The sequence below is a fragment of the Pseudorca crassidens genome, chromosome 19 (genome assembly GCF_039906515.1).
Source record: "Pseudorca crassidens isolate mPseCra1 chromosome 19, mPseCra1.hap1, whole genome shotgun sequence".
In the NCBI taxonomy this organism is placed as follows: domain Eukaryota; kingdom Metazoa; phylum Chordata; class Mammalia; order Artiodactyla; family Delphinidae; genus Pseudorca; species Pseudorca crassidens.
Genome location: NC_090314.1, coordinates 25,304,693 through 25,324,127, shown reverse-complemented (window position 1 = coordinate 25,324,127; position 19,435 = coordinate 25,304,693). Strand labels below are relative to the sequence as shown.

Here is a 19,435-nt window from a genome sequence, read left to right as displayed (position 1 = left end):
GCCGGCAGGCCCGGGGAAGCGGCCCCTGCCCTCGATCCCGCTCCCGCACCCGGCCGCGGTGACACGCCAGAGGGGCGGGGTGGTGGCGGGGCGGGCCTTTTGTCGGAGGGAGCTGTGGAGGGACACACCGGCACACAGGTGGAGGCGCCGGGGCTGGGCGCCGGTGGGGGCGGCCAGATGCAGGTCGAGGGGCTCGCGGGCCGAAAGGACGGCAACTGGGCCCATGGCGGAGTCTGGGTCTGGAGGGCTCTGAGCCTCCATCCGCTCTGGTGCCTCGGGTCTACCGGCCCGAAGCCTGGTAGCGCGACACCCCACCGGCCCACAGACGTAGCCTCCCCAGCTGTGCTCACAGCGAGTCCAACCGCAGCCTGCATCCCTCCGCGGGACACTTGGATTACTCCCGCGATCCCCACGAGGTGCGGCACCCGGCGGCCGAATGGGCTGAGATCCTGCCCTTGCGGCGCCCTGTGGCCACCTCCGCCTCCCTCACGGTACTGGCCGAGGCCTCGGACCAGCGGGCCCCGGCTCCCAGCTCAGTGCTTCTCCTCCGCCCCTCTCACCTCCTGCCCGACATCCAGGCTACCGAGCACCCTCCACCCCCGCCCACCTTCATGCCACTCAGCCGGAATCCGGGAGGCAATGCCAACTACCAGGTGTATGACAGTCTGGTGCTGAAGCGGCAACCGCAGGAGGGCCAAGCGCGGGCCAACTCGCTGCTACCTTCCACCTCGGCCTCCAGGCCCTCTCTGCACGGGAGCCAGACTGGGAAAATGAACTTACCAGCAGCAAATGGGGACAGGGGCAGGGGGCGGCAGGGCATGGAGAGAGGAATAAAGAGCGCCAGAGTCCAGGAAACATTGGTGGTCTGTGGCTTGGAAGCGCCACTCCTTCTGCCAGCCTGGGTCCCTGCGCTTGGCTTCCTGCAATAAGAAGCCAGTGTCCCCTTCTTGGCCTGAGGGTCCCTTTGGTTTAGTGGCCACAGTTGTGCCAGCAGGCCCCTCCTGGTCCTATACCATGCACTAAGTACATCTGCAGCTGCAGACTCCAAACCCCTGGTCTCTGGGCACCTCCTCTGTGTCTCAGCTGTCCCTGTCCACAGAGAGCCTCATACAAGAAGTTGCTTCCAAACTGGGAGGTTCCACATCTGGGCAGGTCCAGCTCCAGGCCCAGTGAAGGGCATGAAGAAGGCTGAGGCTCTGGACTCCAGCCAGGCCTTCAGCAGGCCTCTGAGGCCAAGGTCTTCCTAGTCTCAAGAGGGGCCAAGAGACGCAATGTGTCATTTGAACAAGTGAGTCAGCGGGCGGTGAGCGAATGAATGACCGCTCGAGGGGATGTATGCCGGCCACCGGGCCCTGTTTGACTGTCCAGGCTCAGCTTACCTGACCCTGGTTACCAGGGAATGCCACTCTGGGCCCTCCTTTTCATCCCCCTCCCTCACTGTGACCTCACCACCTGCCCCATTATGACCCAGTCTGGCTCCCAGTTAAAACTGGAGGGCAGAGGGCCCAGGCAGTCCTGGGACCAACGGCCATGGGTGAGCGAAACTACTACCGAGCCGAGCCGTTCACTGGCCCCATCCCCAGGAAATGCCAGGAGCAAGGATACTCAATTCTTCTGATCCCGGTCAGCTTCATCTTGCTCAACGTGGGGATCAACATGGTGACTATGGTCAGGGCAGGATCTGTGCAGCGCGGCTGGGGGAGCCCTGGGGTCTTGAAGGGGCTGAGGTGGGAGGGCTGCTGGGGTGTGACCGGACAAGGGTTGGATTTCAGGGCTCACCCTGCTCCCGGCCTCCCCCCTCCCCTTCTTCCCTCAACTCTGGAGGCATCTGAAGAGATTCTTGCGGGCACTTTTCAATCGTATTTTCCACAAAGGTGAGTGGGCGCCGGCGTGGGTTCAGGGGATGTGGGCCTGTCCCCTTTCTTCTATCCCTGCCTTGATTCTCAGCCCCTCAGGAACCCAGGCCCTGACCCATCTCGCCTTTCCCCACAGACAAGCAAGCCAGCTGTGTAGGCACCCATCGCATGTGCATGCGCTGCTCCGTGGATCCCAAGAACCTGTGCTCAAGAGTTTCTTCCCACTTCTGCCATCGCCCAAGCTTCCTGCTCGGGCAGGTAAACCACCTTGCCTACTGCCTGCAGCGGGGCTCGGCGGGGGCGGAGCCGGCGGCCCCCCCGCCGCGGGCGAGTAAAGGAGAAGGCGGGCGGAGCGGGAGGCAAAAAGCCTACAGCACCCGGTATTCCCAGGCGGTCTCCCATCCAAGTACTAACCAGGCCCGACCCTGCTTAGCTTCCGAGATCAGACGAGATCGGGCGCGTTCAGGGTGGTATGGCCGTAGACGGGGGCGGGGGCCGACGGCTGCCTCTTGAGGCCCAGTTTCGCTGGCGCTGGCGCCTTAACGCCAGCCTGGCGGCCGGCCCGCCCCGGCAGGGCCCCCTCGCCCGCCCAGGCAGGGGGAACGGAGGTCTCGGGTATCGGGCGGCGGCGGAGGGTTTGGCGACCACCTCCCAGCCCAGGGCGGCCGTGACCCAGCAAACCCTTCGGCGCTTGGCGCCCCGCCCAAGATCCCGCACGTCGCTCACAGGGACGTGGCCCCGGAGGCTTCAGGGCCCGGGGCCCGCGGTCCCTTGGGCATCGGCCCTGCCCGCCCACGCGGCGCTAGGCGCAGCCCGGCCGCAGCCCGGGCCGGCCCTCCTGCCCGACAGCAGCCGGCCCGAAGCCACCGGGAGCCACCATTGAGTCGCCACGGCCCCTCAGCCCCGGCAAGGCCACCCTTGCCCCCACACCCCCCGCCGAGCTCAGGACCCCGCCCCTGGTGGCCGGCAGGCCCCGGGAAGCGGCCCCTGCCCTCGATCCCGCTCCCGCACCCGGCCGCGGTGACACGCCAGAGGGGCGGGGTGTGGGGGGGCTTTTGTCGGAGGGAGCTGTGGAGGGACACACCGGCACACAGGTGGCGGCGCCGGGGCTGGGCGCCGGTGGGGGCGGCCAGGTGCAGGTCGAGGGGCTCGCGGGCCGAAAGGACGGCCACTGGGCCCGCGGCGGAGTCTGGGTCCGGGCCAGCCACCCCGGGAGCGTCTGGGGTGCGGCTGCCTTCCAGGGCCGCCTTCTGGCCGCCTGGCCGGCCGGGCCGGCGGGGAGCGCCCCCGCCGGCGCGCGCCGTGGTGGGAGGGGCCTGAGGAGGTGGGGCCTGCAGCGGGGCCCGGCGGGGGCGGAGCCGGCGGCCCCCGCCGCGGGCGAGTAAAGGAGAAGGCGGGCGGAGCGGGAGGCAAAAAGCCTACAGCACCCGGTATTCCCAGGCGGTCTCCCATCCAAGTACTAACCAGGCCCGACCCTGCTTAGCTTCCGAGATCAGACGAGATCGGGCGCGTTCAGGGTGGTATGGCCGTAGACGGGGGCGGGGGGCCGCGGGCGGCCCCTTGAGGCCCAGTTTCGCTGGCGCTGGCGCCTTAACGCCAGCCTGGCGGCCAGCCCGCCCCGGCAGGGCCCCCTCGCCCGCCCAGGCAGGGGGAACGGAGGTCTCGGGTATCGGGCGGCGGCGGAGGGTTTGGCGACCACCTCCCAGCCCAGGGCGGCCGTGACCCAGCAAACCCTTCGGCGCTTGGCGCCCCGCCCAAGATCCCGCACGTCGCTCACAGGGACGTGGCCCCGGAGGCTTCAGGGCCCGGGGCCCGCGGTCCCTTGGGCGTCGGCCCTGCCCGCCCACGCGGCGCTAGGCGCAGCCCGGCCGCAGCCCGGGCCGGCCCTCCTGCCCGACAGCAGCCGGCCCGAAGCCACCGGGAGCCACCATTGAGTCGCCACGGCCCCTCAGCCCCGGCAAGGCCACCCTTGCCCCCACACCCCCCCGCCGAGCTCAGGACCCCGCCCCTGGTGGCCGGCAGGCCCGGGGAAGCGGCCCCTGCCCTCGATCCCGCTCCCGCACCCGGCCGCGGTGACACGCCAGAGGGGCGGGGTGGTGGCGGGGCGGGCCTTTTGTCGGAGGGAGCTGTGGAGGGACACACCGGCACACAGGTGGAGGCGCCGGGGCTGGGCGCCGGTGGGGGCGGCCAGATGCAGGTCGAGGGGCTCGCGGGCCGAAAGGACGGCAACTGGGCCCATGGCGGAGTCTGGGTCTGGAGGGCTCTGAGCCTCCATCCGCTCTGGTGCCTCGGGTCTACCGGCCCGAAGCCTGGTAGCGCGACACCCCACCGGCCCACAGACGTAGCCTCCCCAGCTGTGCTCACAGCGAGTCCAACCGCAGCCTGCATCCCTCCGCGGGACACTTGGATTACTCCCGCGATCCCCACGAGGTGCGGCACCCGGCGGCCGAATGGGCTGAGATCCTGCCCTTGCGGCGCCCTGTGGCCACCTCCGCCTCCCTCACGGTACTGGCCGAGGCCTCGGACCAGCGGGCCCCGGCTCCCAGCTCAGTGCTTCTCCTCCGCCCCTCTCACCTCCTGCCCGACATCCAGGCTACCGAGCACCCTCCACCCCCGCCCACCTTCATGCCACTCAGCCGGAATCCGGGAGGCAATGCCAACTACCAGGTGTATGACAGTCTGGTGCTGAAGCGGCAACCGCAGGAGGGCCAAGCGCGGGCCAACTCGCTGCTACCTTCCACCTCGGCCTCCAGGCCCTCTCTGCACGGGAGCCAGACTGGGAAAATGAACTTACCAGCAGCAAATGGGGACAGGGGCAGGGGGCGGCAGGGCATGGAGAGAGGAATAAAGAGCGCCAGAGTCCAGGAAACATTGGTGGTCTGTGGCTTGGAAGCGCCACTCCTTCTGCCAGCCTGGGTCCCTGCGCTTGGCTTCCTGCAATAAGAAGCCAGTGTCCCCTTCTTGGCCTGAGGGTCCCTTTGGTTTAGTGGCCACAGTTGTGCCAGCAGGCCCCTCCTGGTCCTATACCATGCACTAAGTACATCTGCAGCTGCAGACTCCAAACCCCTGGTCTCTGGGCACCTCCTCTGTGTCTCAGCTGTCCCTGTCCACAGAGAGCCTCATACAAGAAGTTGCTTCCAAACTGGGAGGTTCCACATCTGGGCAGGTCCAGCTCCAGGCCCAGTGAAGGGCATGAAGAAGGCTGAGGCTCTGGACTCCAGCCAGGCCTTCAGCAGGCCTCTGAGGCCAAGGTCTTCCTAGTCTCAAGAGGGGCCAAGAGACGCAATGTGTCATTTGAACAAGTGAGTCAGCGGGCGGTGAGCGAATGAATGACCGCTCGAGGGGATGTATGCCGGCCACCGGGCCCTGTTTGACTGTCCAGGCTCAGCTTACCTGACCCTGGTTACCAGGGAATGCCACTCTGGGCCCTCCTTTTCATCCCCCTCCCTCACTGTGACCTCACCACCTGCCCCATTATGACCCAGTCTGGCTCCCAGTTAAAACTGGAGGGCAGAGGGCCCAGGCAGTCCTGGGACCAACGGCCATGGGTGAGCGAAACTACTACCGAGCCGAGCCGTTCACTGGCCCCATCCCCAGGAAATGCCAGGAGCAAGGATACTCAATTCTTCTGATCCCGGTCAGCTTCATCTTGCTCAACGTGGGGATCAACATGGTGACTATGGTCAGGGCAGGATCTGTGCAGCGCGGTTGGGGGAGCCCTGGGGTCTTGAAGGGGCTGAGGTGGGAGGGCTGCTGGGGTGTGACCGGACAAGGGTTGGATTTCAGGGCTCACCCTGCTCCCGGCCTCCCCCCTCCCCTTCTTCCCTCAACTCTGGAGGCATCTGAAGAGATTCTTGCGGGCACTTTTCAATCGTATTTTCCACAAAGGTGAGTGGGCGCCGGCGTGGGTTCAGGGGATGTGGGCCTGTCCCCTTTCTTCTATCCCTGCCTTGATTCTCAGCCCCTCAGGAACCCAGGCCCTGACCCATCTCGCCTTTCCCCACAGACAAGCAAGCCAGCTGTGTAGGCACCCATCGCATGTGCATGCGCTGCTCCGTGGATCCCAAGAACCTGTGCTCAAGAGTTTCTTCCCACTTCTGCCATCGCCCAAGCTTCCTGCTCGGGCAGGTAAACCACCTTGCCTACTGCCTGCAGCGGGGCTCGGCGGGGGCGGAGCCGGCGGCCCCCCCGCCGCGGGCGAGTAAAGGAGAAGGCGGGCGGAGCGGGAGGCAAAAAGCCTACAGCACCCGGTATTCCCAGGCGGTCTCCCATCCAAGTACTAACCAGGCCCGACCCTGCTTAGCTTCCGAGATCAGACGAGATCGGGCGCGTTCAGGGTGGTATGGCCGTAGACGGGGGCGGGGGCCGACGGCTGCCTCTTGAGGCCCAGTTTCGCTGGCGCTGGCGCCTTAACGCCAGCCTGGCGGCCGGCCCGCCCCGGCAGGGCCCCCTCGCCCGCCCAGGCAGGGGGAACGGAGGTCTCGGGTATCGGGCGGCGGCGGAGGGTTTGGCGACCACCTCCCAGCCCAGGGCGGCCGTGACCCAGCAAACCCTTCGGCGCTTGGCGCCCCGCCCAAGATCCCGCACGTCGCTCACAGGGACGTGGCCCCGGAGGCTTCAGGGCCCTGGGCCCGCGGTCCCTTGGGCATCGGCCCTGCCCGCCCACGCGGCGCTAGGCGCAGCCCGGCCGCAGCCCGGGCCGGCCCTCCTGCCCGACAGCAGCCGGCCCGAAGCCACCGGGAGCCACCATTGAGTCGCCACGGCCCCTCAGCCCCGGCAAGGCCACCCTTGCCCCCACACCCCCCGCCGAGCTCAGGACCCCGCCCCTGGTGGCCGGCAGGCCCCGGGAAGCGGCCCCTGCCCTCGATCCCGCTCCCGCACCCGGCCGCGTTGACACGCCAGAGGGGCGGGGTGTGGGGGGGCTTTTGTCGGAGGGAGCTGTGGAGGGACACACCGGCACACAGGTGGCGGCGCCGGGGCTGGGCGCCGGTGGGGGCGGCCAGGTGCAGGTCGAGGGGCTCGCGGGCCGAAAGGACGGCCACTGGGCCCGCGGCGGAGTCTGGGTCCGGGCCAGCCACCCCGGGAGCGTCTGGGGTGCGGCTGCCTTCCAGGGCCGCCTTCTGGCCGCCTGGCCGGCCGGGCCGGCGGGGAGCGCCCCCGCCGGCGCGCGCCGTGGTGGGAGGGGCCTGAGGAGGTGGGGCCTGCAGCGGGGCCCGGCGGGGGCGGAGCCGGCGGCCCCCGCCGCGGGCGAGTAAAGGAGAAGGCGGGCGGAGCGGGAGGCAAAAAGCCTACAGCACCCGGTATTCCCAGGCGGTCTCCCATCCAAGTACTAACCAGGCCCGACCCTGCTTAGCTTCCGAGATCAGACGAGATCGGGCGCGTTCAGGGTGGTATGGCCGTAGACGGGGGCGGGGGGCCGCGGGCGGCCCCTTGAGGCCCAGTTTCGCTGGCGCTGGCGCCTTAACGCCAGCCTGGCGGCCAGCCCGCCCCGGCAGGGCCCCCTCGCCCGCCCAGGCAGGGGGAACGGAGGTCTCGGGTATCGGGCGGCGGCGGTGGGTTTGGCGACCACCTCCCAGCCCAGGGCGGCCGTGACCCAGCAAACCCTTCGGCGCTTGGCGCCCCGCCCAAGATCCCGCACGTCGCTCACAGGGACGTGGCCCCGGAGGCTTCAGGGCCCGGGGCCCGCGGTCCCTTGGGCGTCGGCCCTGCCCGCCCACGCGGCGCTAGGCGCAGCCCGGCCGCAGCCCGGGCCGGCCCTCCTGCCCGACAGCAGCCGGCCCGAAGCCACCGGGAGCCACCATTGAGTCGCCACGGCCCCTCAGCCCCGGCAAGGCCACCCTTGCCCCCACACCCCCCCGCCGAGCTCAGGACCCCGCCCCTGGTGGCCGGCAGGCCCGGGGAAGCGGCCCCTGCCCTCGATCCCGCTCCCGCACCCGGCCGCGGTGACACGCCAGAGGGGCGGGGTGGTGGCGGGGCGGGCCTTTTGTCGGAGGGAGCTGTGGAGGGACACACCGGCACACAGGTGGAGGCGCCGGGGCTGGGCGCCGGTGGGGGCGGCCAGATGCAGGTCGAGGGGCTCGCGGGCCGAAAGGACGGCAACTGGGCCCATGGCGGAGTCTGGGTCTGGAGGGCTCTGAGCCTCCATCCGCTCTGGTGCCTCGGGTCTACCGGCCCGAAGCCTGGTAGCGCGACACCCCACCGGCCCACAGACGTAGCCTCCCCAGCTGTGCTCACAGCGAGTCCAACCGCAGCCTGCATCCCTCCACGGGACACTTGGATTACTCCCGCGATCCCCACGAGGTGCGGCACCCGGCGGCCGAATGGGCTGAGATCCTGCCCTTGCGGCGCCCTGTGGCCACCTCCGCCTCCCTCACGGTACTGGCCGAGGCCTCGGACCAGCGGGCCCCGGCTCCCAGCTCAGCGCTGCTCCTCCGCCCCTCTCACCTCCTGCCCGACATCCAGGCTACCGAGCACCCTCCACCCCCGCCCACCTTCATGCCACTCAGCCGGAACCCGGGAGGCAATGCCAACTACCAGGTGTATGACAGTCTGGTGCTGAAGCGGCAACCGCAGGAGGGCCAAGCGCGGGCCAACTCGCTGCTACCTTCCACCTCGGCCTCCAGGCCCTCTCTGCACGGGAGCCAGACTGGGAAAATGAACTTACCAGCAGCAAATGGGGGCAGGGGCAGGGGGCGGCAGGGCATGGAGAGAGGAATAAAGAGCGCCAGAGTCCAGGAAACATTGGTGGTCTGTGGCTTGGAAGCGCCACTCCTTCTGCCAGCCTGGGTCCCTGCGCTTGGCTTCCTGCAATAAGAAGCCAGTGTCCCCTTCTTGGCCTGAGGGTCCCTTTGGTTTAGTGGCCACAGTTGTGCCAGCAGGCCCCTCCTGGTCCTATACCATGCACTAAGTACATCTGCAGCTGCAGACTCCAAACCCCTGGTCTCTGGGCACCTCCTCTGTGTCTCAGCTGTCCCTGTCCACAGAGAGCCTCATACAAGAAGTTGCTTCCAAACTGGGAGGTTCCACATCTGGGCAGGTCCAGCTCCAGGCCCAGTGAAGGGCATGAAGAAGGCTGAGGCTCTGGACTCCAGCCAGGCCTTCAGCAGGCCTCTGAGGCCAAGGTCTTCCTAGTCTCAAGAGGGGCCAAGAGACGCAATGTGTCATTTGAACAAGTGAGTCAGCGGGCGGTGAGCGAATGAATGACCGCTCGAGGGGATGTATGCCGGCCACCGGGCCCTGTTTGACTGTCCAGGCTCAGCTTACCTGACCCTGGTTACCAGGGAATGCCACTCTGGGCCCTCCTTTTCATCCCCCTCCCTCACTGTGACCTCACCACCTGCCCCATTATGACCCAGTCTGGCTCCCAGTTAAAACTGGAGGGCAGAGGGCCCAGGCAGTCCTGGGACCAACGGCCATGGGTGAGCGAAACTACTACCGAGCCGAGCCGTTCACTGGCCCCATCCCCAGGAAATGCCAGGAGCAAGGATACTCAATTCTTCTGATCCCGGTCAGCTTCATCTTGCTCAACGTGGGGATCAACATGGTGACTATGGTCAGGGCAGGATCTGTGCAGCGCGGCTGGGGGAGCCCTGGGGTCTTGAAGGGGCTGAGGTGGGAGGGCTGCTGGGGTGTGACCGGACAAGGGTTGGATTTCAGGGCTCACCCTGCTCCCGGCCTCCCCCCTCCCCTTCTTCCCTCAACTCTGGAGGCATCTGAAGAGATTCTTGCGGGCACTTTTCAATCGTATTTTCCACAAAGGTGAGTGGGCGCCGGCGTGGGTTCAGGGGATGTGGGCCTGTCCCCTTTCTTCTATCCCTGCCTTGATTCTCAGCCCCTCAGGAACCCAGGCCCTGACCCATCTCGCCTTTCCCCACAGACAAGCAAGCCAGCTGTGTAGGCACCCATCGCATGTGCATGCGCTGCTCCGTGGATCCCAAGAACCTGTGCTCAAGAGTTTCTTCCCACTTCTGCCATCGCCCAAGCTTCCTGCTCGGGCAGGTAAACCACCTTGACTACTGCCTGCAGCGGGGCTCGGCGGGGGCGGAGCCGGCGGCCCCCCCGCCGCGGGCGAGTAAAGGAGAAGGCGGGCGGAGCGGGAGGCAAAAAGCCTACAGCACCCGGTATTCCCAGGCGGTCTCCCATCCAAGTACTAACCAGGCCCGACCCTGCTTAGCTTCCGAGATCAGACGAGATCGGGCGCGTTCAGGGTGGTATGGCCGTAGACGGGGGCAGGGGCCGACGGCTGCCTCTTGAGGCCCAGTTTCGCTGGCGCTGGCGCCTTAACGCCAGCCTGGCGGCCGGCCCGCCCCGGCAGGGCCCCCTCGCCCGCCCAGGCAGGGGGAACGGAGGTCTCGGGTATCGGGCGGTGGCGGAGGGTTTGGCGACCACCTCCCAGCCCAGGGCGGCCGTGACCCAGCAAACCCTTCGGCGCTTGGCGCCCCGCCCAAGATCCCGCACGTCGCTCACAGGGACGTGGCCCCGGAGGCTTCAGGGCCCGGGGCCCGCGGTCCCTTGGGCATCGGCCCTGCCCGCCCACGCGGCGCTAGGCGCAGCCCGGCCGCAGCCCGGGCCGGCCCTCCTGCCCGACAGCAGCCGGCCCGAAGCCACCGGGAGCCACCATTGAGTCGCCACGGCCCCTCAGCCCCGGCAAGGCCACCCTTGCCCCCACACCCCCCCGCCGAGCTCAGGACCCCGCCCCTGGTGGCCGGCAGGCCCGGGGAAGCGGCCCCTGCCCTCGATCCCGCTCCCGCACCCGGCCGCGGTGACACGCCAGAGGGGCGGGGTGGTGGCGGGGCGGGCCTTTTGTCGGAGGGAGCTGTGGAGGGACACACCCGCACACAGGTGGCGGCGCCGGGGCTGGGCGCCGGTGGCGGCGGCCAGGTGCAGGTCGAGGGGCTCGCGGGCCGAAAGGACGGCCAGTGGGCCCGCGGCGGAGTCTGGGTCCGGGCCAGCCACCCCGGGAGCGTCTGGGGTGCGGCTGCCTTCCAGGGCCGCCTTCTGGCCGCCTGGCCGGCCGGGCCGGCGGGGTGCGCCCCCGCCGGCGCGCGCCGTGGTGGGAGGGGCCTGAGGAGGTGGGGCCTGCAGCGGGGCCCGGCGGGGGCGGAGCCGGCGGCCCCCGCCGCGGGCGAGTAAAGGAGAAGGCGGGCGGAGCGGGAGGCAAAAAGCCTACAGCACCCGGTATTCCCAGGCGGTCTCCCATCCAAGTACTAACCAGGCCCGACCCTGCTTAGCTTCCGAGATCAGACGAGATCGGGCGCGTTCAGGGTGGTATGGCCGTAGACGGGGGCGGGGGGCCGCGGGCGGCCCCTTGAGGCCCAGTTTCGCTGGCGCTGGCGCCTTAACGCCAGCCTGGCGGCCAGCCCGCCCCGGCAGGGCCCCCTCGCCCGCCCAGGCAGGGGGAACGGAGGTCTCGGGTATCGGGCGGCGGCGGAGGGTTTGGCGACCACCTCCCAGCCCAGGGCGGCCGTGACCCAGCAAACCCTTCGGCGCTTGGCGCCCCGCCCAAGATCCCGCACGTCGCTCACAGGGACGTGGCCCCGGAGGCTTCAGGGCCCGGGAACCGCGGTCCCTTGGGCGTCGGCCCTGCCCGCCCACGCGGCGCTAGGCGCAGCCCGGCCGCAGCCCGGGCCGGCCCTCCTGCCCGACAGCAGCCGGCCCGAAGCCACCGGGAGCCACCATTGAGTCGCCACGGCCCCTCAGCCCCGGCAAGGCCACCCTTGCCCCCACACCCCCCCGCCGAGCTCAGGACCCCGCCCCTGGTGGCCGGCAGGCCCGGGGAAGCGGCCCCTGCCCTCGATCCCGCTCCCGCACCCGGCCGCGGTGACACGCCAGAGGGGCGGGGTGGTGGCGGGGCGGGCCTTTTGTCGGAGGGAGCTGTGGAGGGACACACCGGCACACAGGTGGTGGCGCCGGGGCTGGGTGCCGGTGGGGGCGGCCAGATGCAGGTCGAGGGGCTCGCGGGCCGAAAGGACGGCAACTGGGCCCATGGCGGAGTCTGGGTCTGGAGGGCTCTGAGCCTCCATCCGCTCTGGTGCCTCGGGTCTACCGGCCCGAAGCCTGGTAGCGCGACACCCCACCGGCCCACAGACGTAGCCTCCCCAGCTGTGCTCACAGCGAGTCCAACCGCAGCCTGCATCCCTCCACGGGACACTTGGATTACTCCCGCGATCCCCACGAGGTGCGGCACCCGGCGGCCGAATGGGCTGAGATCCTGCCCTTGCGGCGCCCTGTGGCCACCTCCGCCTCCCTCACGGTACTGGCCGAGGCCTCGGACCAGCGGGCCCCGGCTCCCAGCTCAGCGCTGCTCCTCCGCCCCTCTCACCTCCTGCCCGACATCCAGGCTACCGAGCACCCTCCACCCCCGCCCACCTTCATGCCACTCAGCCGGAACCCGGGAGGCAATGCCAACTACCAGGTGTATGACAGTCTGGTGCTGAAGCGGCAACCGCAGGAGGGCCAAGCGCGGGCCAACTCGCTGCTACCTTCCACCTCGGCCTCCAGGCCCTCTCTGCACGGGAGCCAGACTGGGAAAATGAACTTACCAGCAGCAAATGGGGGCAGGGGCAGGGGGCGGCAGGGCATGGAGAGAGGAATAAAGAGCGCCAGAGTCCAGGAAACATTGGTGGTCTGTGGCTTGGAAGCGCCACTCCTTCTGCCAGCCTGGGTCCCTGCGCTTGGCTTCCTGCAATAAGAAGCCAGTGTCCCCTTCTTGGCCTGAGGGTCCCTTTGGTTTAGTGGCCACAGTTGTGCCAGCAGGCCCCTCCTGGTCCTATACCATGCACTAAGTACATCTGCAGCTGCAGACTCCAAACCCCTGGTCTCTGGGCACCTCCTCTGTGTCTCAGCTGTCCCTGTCCACAGAGAGCCTCATACAAGAAGTTGCTTCCAAACTGGGAGGTTCCACATCTGGGCAGGTCCAGCTCCAGGCCCAGTGAAGGGCATGAAGAAGGCTGAGGCTCTGGACTCCAGCCAGGCCTTCAGCAGGCCTCTGAGGCCAAGGTCTTCCTAGTCTCAAGAGGGGCCAAGAGACGCAATGTGTCATTTGAACAAGTGAGTCAGCGGGCGGTGAGCGAATGAATGACCGCTCGAGGGGATGTATGCCGGCCACCGGGCCCTGTTTGACTGTCCAGGCTCAGCTTACCTGACCCTGGTTACCAGGGAATGCCACTCTGGGCCCTCCTTTTCATCCCCCTCCCTCACTGTGACCTCACCACCTGCCCCATTATGACCCAGTCTGGCTCCCAGTTAAAACTGGAGGGCAGAGGGCCCAGGCAGTCCTGGGACCAACGGCCATGGGTGAGCGAAACTACTACCGAGCCGAGCCGTTCACTGGCCCCATCCCCAGGAAATGCCAGGAGCAAGGATACTCAATTCTTCTGATCCCGGTCAGCTTCATCTTGCTCAACGTGGGGATCAACATGGTGACTATGGTCAGGGCAGGATCTGTGCAGCGCGGCTGGGGGAGCCCTGGGGTCTTGAAGGGGCTGAGGTGGGAGGGCTGCTGGGGTGTGACCGGACAAGGGTTGGATTTCAGGGCTCACCCTGCTCCCGGCCTCCCCCCTCCCCTTCTTCCCTCAACTCTGGAGGCATCTGAAGAGATTCTTGCGGGCACTTTTCAATCGTATTTTCCACAAAGGTGAGTGGGCGCCGGCGTGGGTTCAGGGGATGTGGGCCTGTCCCCTTTCTTCTATCCCTGCCTTGATTCTCAGCCCCTCAGGAACCCAGGCCCTGACCCATCTCGCCTTTCCCCACAGACAAGCAAGCCAGCTGTGTAGGCACCCATCGCATGTGCATGCGCTGCTCCGTGGATCCCAAGAACCTGTGCTCAAGAGTTTCTTCCCACTTCTGCCATCGCCCAAGCTTCCTGCTCGGGCAGGTAAACCACCTTGACTACTGCCTGCAGCGGGGCTCGGCGGGGGCGGAGCCGGCGGCCCCCCCGCCGCGGGCGAGTAAAGGAGAAGGCGGGCGGAGCGGGAGGCAAAAAGCCTACAGCACCCGGTATTCCCAGGCGGTCTCCCATCCAAGTACTAACCAGGCCCGACCCTGCTTAGCTTCCGAGATCAGACGAGATCGGGCGCGTTCAGGGTGGTATGGCCGTAGACGGGGGCAGGGGCCGACGGCTGCCTCTTGAGGCCCAGTTTCGCTGGCGCTGGCGCCTTAACGCCAGCCTGGCGGCCGGCCCGCCCCGGCAGGGCCCCCTCGCCCGCCCAGGCAGGGGGAACGGAGGTCTCGGGTATCGGGCGGTGGCGGAGGGTTTGGCGACCACCTCCCAGCCCAGGGCGGCCGTGACCCAGCAAACCCTTCGGCGCTTGGCGCCCCGCCCAAGATCCCGCACGTCGCTCACAGGGACGTGGCCCCGGAGGCTTCAGGGCCCGGGGCCCGCGGTCCCTTGGGCATCGGCCCTGCCCGCCCACGCGGCGCTAGGCGCAGCCCGGCCGCAGCCCGGGCCGGCCCTCCTGCCCGACAGCAGCCGGCCCGAAGCCACCGGGAGCCACCATTGAGTCGCCACGGCCCCTCAGCCCCGGCAAGGCCACCCTTGCCCCCACACCCCCACGCCGAGCTCAGGACCCCGCCCCTGGTGGCCGGCAGGCCCGGGGAAGCGGCCCCTGCCCTCGATCCCGCTCCCGCACCCGGCCGCGGTGACACGCCAGAGGGGCGGGGTGGTGGCGGGGCGGGCCTTTTGTCGGAGGGAGCTGTGGAGGGACACACCCGCACACAGGTGGCGGCGCCGGGGCTGGGCGCCGGTGGCGGCGGCCAGGTGCAGGTCGAGGGGCTCGCGGGCCGAAAGGACGGCCAGTGGGCCCGCGGCGGAGTCTGGGTCCGGGCCAGCCACCCCGGGAGCGTCTGGGGTGCGGCTGCCTTCCAGGGCCGCCTTCTGGCCGCCTGGCCGGCCGGGCCGGCGGGGTGCGCCCCCGCCGGCGCGCGCCGTGGTGGGAGGGGCCTGAGGAGGTGGGGCCTGCAGCGGGGCCCGGCGGGGGCGGAGCCGGCGGCCCCCGCCGCGGGCGAGTAAAGGAGAAGGCGGGCGGAGCGGGAGGCAAAAAGCCTACAGCACCCGGTATTCCCAGGCGGTCTCCCATCCAAGTACTAACCAGGCCCGACCCTGCTTAGCTTCCGAGATCAGACGAGATCGGGCGCGTTCAGGGTGGTATGGCCATAGACGGGGGCGGGGGGCCGCGGGCGGCCCCTTGAGGCCCAGTTTCGCTGGCGCTGGCGCCTTAACGCCAGCCTGGCGGCCAGCCCGCCCCGGCAGGGCCCCCTCGCCCGCCCAGGCAGGGGGAACGGAGGTCTCGGGTATCGGGCGGCGGCGGAGGGTTTGGCGACCACCTCCCAGCCCAGGGCGGCCGTGACCCAGCAAACCCTTCGGCGCTTGGCGCCCCGCCCAAGATCCCGCACGTCGCTCACAGGGACGTGGCCCCGGAGGCTTCAGGGCCCGGGAACCGCGGTCCCTTGGGCGTCGGCCCTGCCCGCCCACGCGGCGCTAGGCGCAGCCCGGCCGCAGCCCGGGCCGGCCCTCCTGCCCGACAGCAGCCGGCCCGAAGCCACCGGGAGCCACCATTGAGTCGCCACGGCCCCTCAGCCCCGGCAAGGCCACCCTTGCCCCCACACCCCCCCGCCGAGCTCAGGACCCCGCCCCTGGTGGCCGGCAGGCCCGGGGAAGCGGCCCCTGCCCTCGATCCCGCTCCCGCACCCGGCCGCGGTGACACGCCAGAGGGGCGGGGTGGTGGCGGGGCGGGCCTTTTGTCGGAGGGAGCTGTGGAGGGACACACCGGCACACAGGTGGTGGCGCCGGGGCTGGGTGCCGGTGGGGGCGGCCAGATGCAGGTCGAGGGGCTCGCGGGCCGAAAGGACGGCAACTGGGCCCATGGCGGAGTCTGGGTCTGGAGGGCTCTGAGCCTCCATCCGCTCTGGTGCCTCGGGTCTACCGGCCCGAAGCCTGGTAGCGCGACACCCCACCGGCCCACAGACGTAGCCTCCCCAGCTGTGCTCACAGCGAGTCCAACCGCAGCCTGCATCCCTCCACGGGACACTTGGATTACTCCCGCGATCCCCACGAGGTGCGGCACCCGGCGGCCGAATGGGCTGAGATCCTGCCCTTGCGGCGCCCTGTGGCCACCTCCGCCTCCCTCACGGTACTGGCCGAGGCCTCGGACCAGCGGGCCCCGGCTCCCAGCTCAGCGCTGCTCCTCCGCCCCTCTCACCTCCTGCCCGACATCCAGGCTACCGAGCACCCTCCACCCCCGCCCACCTTCATGCCACTCAGCCGGAACCCGGGAGGCAATGCCAACTACCAGGTGTATGACAGTCTGGTGCTGAAGCGGCAACCGCAGGAGGGCCAAGCGCGGGCCAACTCGCTGCTACCTTCCACCTCGGCCTCCAGGCCCTCTCTGCACGGGAGCCAGACTGGGAAAATGAACTTACCAGCAGCAAATGGGGGCAGGGGCAGGGGGCGGCAGGGCATGGAGAGAGGAATAAAGAGCGCCAGAGTCCAGGAAACATTGGTGGTCTGTGGCTTGGAAGCGCCACTCCTTCTGCCAGCCTGGGTCCCTGCGCTTGGCTTCCTGCAATAAGAAGCCAGTGTCCCCTTCTTGGCCTGAGGGTCCCTTTGGTTTAGTGGCCACAGTTGTGCCAGCAGGCCCCTCCTGGTCCTATACCATGCACTAAGTACATCTGCAGCTGCAGACTCCAAACCCCTGGTCTCTGGGCACCTCCTCTGTGTCTCAGCTGTCCCTGTCCACAGAGAGCCTCATACAAGAAGTTGCTTCCAAACTGGGAGGTTCCACATCTGGGCAGGTCCAGCTCCAGGCCCAGTGAAGGGCATGAAGAAGGCTGAGGCTCTGGACTCCAGCCAGGCCTTCAGCAGGCCTCTGAGGCCAAGGTCTTCCTAGTCTCAAGAGGGGCCAAGAGACGCAATGTGTCATTTGAACAAGTGAGTCAGCGGGCGGTGAGCGAATGAATGACCGCTCGAGGGGATGTATGCCGGCCACCGGGCCCTGTTTGACTGTCCAGGCTCAGCTTACCTGACCCTGGTTACCAGGGAATGCCACTCTGGGCCCTCCTTTTCATCCCCCTCCCTCACTGTGACCTCACCACCTGCCCCATTATGACCCAGTCTGGCTCCCAGTTAAAACTGGAGGGCAGAGGGCCCAGGCAGTCCTGGGACCAACGGCCATGGGTGAGCGAAACTACTACCGAGCCGAGCCGTTCACTGGCCCCATCCCCAGGAAATGCCAGGAGCAAGGATACTCAATTCTTCTGATCCCGGTCAGCTTCATCTTGCTCAACGTGGGGATCAACATGGTGACTATGGTCAGGGCAGGATCTGTGCAGCGCGGCTGGGGGAGCCCTGGGGTCTTGAAGGGGCTGAGGTGGGAGGGCTGCTGGGGTGTGACCGGACAAGGGTTGGATTTCAGGGCTCACCCTGCTCCCGGCCTCCCCCCTCCCCTTCTTCCCTCAACTCTGGAGGCATCTGAAGAGATTCTTGCGGGCACTTTTCAATCGTATTTTCCACAAAGGTGAGTGGGCGCCGGCGTGGGTTCAGGGGATGTGGGCCTGTCCCCTTTCTTCTATCCCTGCCTTGATTCTCAGCCCCTCAGGAACCCAGGCCCTGACCCATCTCGCCTTTCCCCACAGACAAGCAAGCCAGCTGTGTAGGCACCCATCGCATGTGCATGCGCTGCTCCGTGGATCCCAAGAACCTGTGCTCAAGAGTTTCTTCCCACTTCTGCCATCGCCCAAGCTTCCTGCTCGGGCAGGTAAACCACCTTGACTACTGCCTGCAGCGGGGCTCGGCGGGGGCGGAGCCGGCGGCCCCCCCGCCGCGGGCGAGTAAAGGAGAAGGCGGGCGGAGCGGGAGGCAAAAAGCCTACAGCACCCGGTATTCCCAGGCGGTCTCCCATCCAAGTACTAACCAGGCCCGACCCTGCTTAGCTTCCGAGATCAGACGAGATCGGGCGCGTTCAGGGTGGTATGGCCGTAGACGGGGGCGGGGGCCGACGGCTGCCTCTTGAGGCCCAGTTTCGCTGGCGCTGGCGCCTTAACGCCAGCCTGGCGGCCGGCCCGCCCCGGCAGGGCCCCCTCGCCCGCCCAGGCAGGGGGAACGGAGGTCTCGGGTATCGGGCGGCGGCGGAGGGTTTGGCGACCACCTCCCAGCCCAGGGCGGCCGTGACCCAGCAAACCCTTCGGCGCTTGGCGCCCCGCCCAAGATCCCGCACGTCGCTCACAGGGACGTGGCCCCGGAGGCTTCAGGGCCCGGGGCCCGCGGTCCCTTGGGCATCGGCCCTGCCCGCCCACGCGGCGCTAGGCGCAGACCGGCCGCAGCCCGGGCCGGCCCTCCTGCCCGACAGCAGCCGGCCCGAAGCCACCGGGAGCCACCATTGAGTCGCCACGGCCCCTCAGCCCCGGCAAGGCCACCCTTGCCCCCACACCCCCCGCCGAGCTCAGGACCCCGCCCCTGGTGGCCGGCAGGCCCGGGGAAGCGGCCCCTGCCCTCGATCCCGCTCCCGCACCCGGCCGCGGTGACACGCCAGAGGGGCGGGGTGGTGGCGGGGCGGGCCTTTTGTCGGAGGGAGCTGTGGAGGGACACACCCGCACACAGGTGGCGGCGCCGGGGCTGGGCGCCGGTGGCGGCGGCCAGGTGCAGGTCGAGGGGCTCGCGGGCCGAAAGGACGGCCAGTGGGCCCGCGGCGGAGTCTGGGTCCGGGTCAGCCACCCCGGGAGCGTCTGGGGTGCGGCTGCCTTCCAGGGCCGCCTTCTGGCCGCCTGGCCGGCCGGGCCGGCGGGGTGCGCCCCCGCCGGCGCGCGCCGTGGTGGGAGGGGCCTGAGGAGGTGGGGCCTGCACCGGGGCCCGGCGGGGGCGGAGCCGGCGGCCCCCGCCGCGGGCGAGTAAAGGAGAAGGCGGGCGGAGCGGGAGGCAAAAAGCCTACAGCACCCGGTATTCCCAGGCGGTCTCCCATCCAAGTACTAACCAGGCCCGACCCTGCTTAGCTTCCGAGATCAGACGAGATCGGGCGCGTTCAGGGTGGTATGGCCGTAGACGGGGGCGGGGGGCCGCGGGCGGCCCCTTGAGGCCCAGTTTCGCTGGCGCTGGCGCCTTAACGCCAGCCTGGCGGCCAGCCCGCCCCGGCAGGGCCCCCTCGCCCGCCCAGGCAGGGGTAACGGAGGTCTCGGGTATCGGGCGGCGGCGGAGGGTTTGGCGACCACCTCCCAGCCCAGGGCGGCCGTGACCCAGCAAACCCTTCGGCGCTTGGCGCCCCGCCCAAGATCCCGCACGTCGCTCACAGGGACGTGGCCCCGGAGGCTTCAGGGCCCGGGAACCGCGGTCCCTTGGGCGTCGGCCCTGCCCGCCCACGCGGCGCTAGGCGCAGCCCGGCCGCAGCCCGGGCCGGCCCTCCTGCCCGACAGCAGCCGGCCCGAAGCCACCGGGAGCCACCATTGAGTCGCCACGGCCCCTCAGCCCCGGCAAGGCCACCCTTGCCCCCACACCCCCCCGCCGAGCTCAGGACCCCGCCCCTGGTGGCCGGCAGGCCCGGGGAAGCGGCCCCTGCCCTCGATCCCGCTCCCGCACCCGGCCGCTGTGACAC

General features: G+C 69.1%; 10 non-coding genes across 10 annotated transcripts; all 10 read right to left on the bottom strand.

Moving 5' to 3' along the window:
• Positions 1–2,221: 2,221 nt before the first annotated feature.
• Positions 2,222–2,340, bottom strand: LOC137213466 (5S ribosomal RNA). Its single transcript, XR_010938105.1, has one exon. It is a non-coding gene; the product is annotated as a 5S ribosomal RNA (ribosomal RNA).
• Positions 2,341–3,271: 931 nt separating this feature from the next.
• On the bottom strand, positions 3,272–3,390 carry LOC137213465 (5S ribosomal RNA). The gene has a single exon (XR_010938104.1). It is a non-coding gene; the product is annotated as a 5S ribosomal RNA (ribosomal RNA).
• Positions 3,391–6,091: 2,701 nt separating this feature from the next.
• On the bottom strand, positions 6,092–6,210 carry LOC137213464 (5S ribosomal RNA). The gene has a single exon (XR_010938103.1). It is a non-coding gene; the product is annotated as a 5S ribosomal RNA (ribosomal RNA).
• Positions 6,211–7,141: 931 nt separating this feature from the next.
• LOC137213463 (5S ribosomal RNA) lies at positions 7,142–7,260 on the bottom strand. The gene has a single exon (XR_010938102.1). It is a non-coding gene; the product is annotated as a 5S ribosomal RNA (ribosomal RNA).
• Positions 7,261–9,961: 2,701 nt separating this feature from the next.
• Positions 9,962–10,080, bottom strand: LOC137213462 (5S ribosomal RNA). The gene has a single exon (XR_010938101.1). It is a non-coding gene; the product is annotated as a 5S ribosomal RNA (ribosomal RNA).
• A 938-nt stretch (positions 10,081–11,018) lies between these two features.
• On the bottom strand, positions 11,019–11,137 carry LOC137213461 (5S ribosomal RNA). The gene has a single exon (XR_010938100.1). It is a non-coding gene; the product is annotated as a 5S ribosomal RNA (ribosomal RNA).
• A 2,701-nt stretch (positions 11,138–13,838) lies between these two features.
• LOC137213460 (5S ribosomal RNA) lies at positions 13,839–13,957 on the bottom strand. The gene has a single exon (XR_010938099.1). It is a non-coding gene; the product is annotated as a 5S ribosomal RNA (ribosomal RNA).
• Positions 13,958–14,895: 938 nt separating this feature from the next.
• On the bottom strand, positions 14,896–15,014 carry LOC137213516 (5S ribosomal RNA). The gene has a single exon (XR_010938153.1). It is a non-coding gene; the product is annotated as a 5S ribosomal RNA (ribosomal RNA).
• A 2,701-nt stretch (positions 15,015–17,715) lies between these two features.
• LOC137213459 (5S ribosomal RNA) lies at positions 17,716–17,834 on the bottom strand. The gene has a single exon (XR_010938098.1). It is a non-coding gene; the product is annotated as a 5S ribosomal RNA (ribosomal RNA).
• Positions 17,835–18,771: 937 nt separating this feature from the next.
• On the bottom strand, positions 18,772–18,890 carry LOC137213458 (5S ribosomal RNA). Its single transcript, XR_010938097.1, has one exon. It is a non-coding gene; the product is annotated as a 5S ribosomal RNA (ribosomal RNA).
• Between the last annotated feature and the right edge of the window lie 545 nt (positions 18,891–19,435).